We start from the raw sequence: 2,500 nt of genomic DNA on the forward strand, positions 1-2,500 counted from the left end.
GAATGATAACTTCACAACGCAAGAGATGCAACTGATGCGTTTTGATTAAATCTTCATCAGTTTTATATGTAATACTGACGAGGATTTAATCGAAACGTATCCTTTCTGTCGAGCTAACCAGTGTCCAGACTGAAATGAGATTAAACAGGTAATATTGTTATCTCCGAAGCAAATGTATTTAGAATCTTCATCTAACCATGGGAGATCATTCTAGAGTAGGAATTAATGCCTGCTCTGAAAAAGTGTTGTATGTATGTGTGTGTAGCAGCGAGAGCGAGAGAGCATCTGTGTGTGTGTGTGTGTGTTTGTAGTTAACAGAGAGCGAGAGAAGAAAGAGAGAGAGAGAGAGAGAGAGAGAGAGAGAGAGAGAGAGAGAGAGAGAGAGAGAGAGAGAGAGAGAGAGAGAGATTAGTGAAGTTATAACATATAGGCCTGTGAAAAGGAAAACAGCCACTGTAAGAAATGAAAGTAACGTTTCGAACTCTTCACGAGTTCCTCTTCAGACGAAAGATAAACTGAAATGGATCCATTTCGGTTTACTTTTCATCTGAAGAGGAACTCGTGAAGTGTTCGAAATGTCACGATTTATTTTCATTTCTTACTGTGGCTGTTTCCCTTTTTATATTTGTGTACACGTTACTGTGTTTGTGCTTGTGTCAAATATAGGCCTGTGTGAGAATGCAGATGTCACTTGCATCAGATTCCACATAAATGAAGAAGATAATATATGCTATCACTAATGTTCTACCAAACGCATATATAAGGAGATTAATCCCTTTATCGAAAAAGGAATGATATGCAAACTCGACGCTATACTGCAGCCATCTTATCGCACGGAACCGAAGTCGCTGCCAACTATGCAAATACTTTAGACTGAATGTAAATAGCCTTGAGATTATCACGAAACTGCAAAAGATAACACGGGGCGAGAGTGTATAGAGAAGTTTTGTTATCAGTCGGTAAATAGGTTTCTTTATTGTATCAATAACCATCGGGAATTTTTAAAAACGAAAGTATGAGAATAATCCACAATCGCACCAAATGAATGATTTTTTCCCAATTCTTATGATTCGTTAAAAGCGTTTGTGGTAAACTGACGAAACTTCCCCTTTTTCCAAACTTGTGTCAAAGAGGCGGAAGTGGCGATCATTATTCAATGCAAAACTAATTAAACGAATAAGAAAATGCCGACTGTAGATGGTCACATATAATTATTAACTATTAATTACCGTATATGATAATAATCAATGAAGGTCTTTGGACTGCACACGATATATTTGACTATTTCAAGCTCACGTACTGCTCGGCAAATAAGAAAATAATATTACGACAACAACGAAAATAACGAAAAGAAACCCAGGACTACCTCTTGTTCCGATTCTCGAGATCTGCACAACTCCATTACGGTGGAACTGCTTGATCTCGCGAACGCCCGAAGGCATGAGAGCTGCAGCGCGAAACTCTAAGAGAAGGTCACAGGTGAAAAGTTTATCCGGAATTCTGACGCTCTGACCGGGAAAGTGTAACTAGGGATCGGCTCTTTCCAACAGCTGGAGGGGTAAATGACGTAAAGCAAACTTTGATTCAGTTCTTGTTGGGCAGAACTTAATTATACTTCTTTCAAATATTTTCCAACGCAGATCAACACTTGTAATTGCTATACTGTGAGCCACGACCGAACGGTTAGTCGGGGAGGCTAATAATAAAAACGAGAACTACAAGTGAAAACTAATTTCGTTCACCATTAAGCATGTTATTGCAGGTCGATTAAACGGAAAAAGAAAGCATGAATGCGAGACAACACAAAACAGACACACTTGCATACATATATGCATATAAAAGTGAATATAGAATTATATACACATATGCATATATATATATATATATATATATATATATATATATATATATATATATATATATATATATATATATATTTATATTGTTTTTGTGTGTTGTGTGTGTGTGTGTGTGTGTGTGTGTGTATACACAAGGTATCTTTACACAGGTATAACCACTCCAACTTGACGAAATCCTAGTTGGAAACTTGCGATCTAAGCCCCGGCTCATCACCTTTATTCCAATATCTTTTTTATTCCTTTTTTCTTAATTTTGTTTTCGGTATTCTTTTACACATTGCTTTAACTGAACTATTTTCAAATAAAGTGCACAGAAATAATACTTACCACAAAACATGGCACAAATTGTCGGGGTAAAAAGAATGTCAACACGTTTAGCCAATGAGAATGTAGATATATAGCTAGATACATGATTATTTGTATAATTTACTCTGAATTGTTATACTTAACAGAAGTAAAAACAAACTTCCCCTCTCTATGATAACTAATAGTTCTTTACTATTTACTCTTCAATAGGCCTATATGGAAGTGGAGCTACCTGGTTATATGTACCTTGCATGTATACAGTGCTGTATATATATATAATTATATATATATATATATATATATATATATATATATATATATATATATATAGAGAG

The 2,500-nt window shown here is 35.4% G+C and overlaps 1 protein-coding gene across 1 annotated transcript in view; it reads left to right on the forward strand.

The window, feature by feature from the left end:
• The window catches only part of LOC119573045 (soluble guanylate cyclase 88E-like), a 47,318-nt gene that overhangs the window by 22,098 nt on the left and 22,720 nt on the right, over positions 1–2,500 (forward strand). The window lies entirely within an intron of this gene.

Source organism: Penaeus monodon, chromosome 5 (genome assembly GCF_015228065.2).
Source record: "Penaeus monodon isolate SGIC_2016 chromosome 5, NSTDA_Pmon_1, whole genome shotgun sequence".
NCBI lineage: Eukaryota > Metazoa > Arthropoda > Malacostraca > Decapoda > Penaeidae > Penaeus > Penaeus monodon.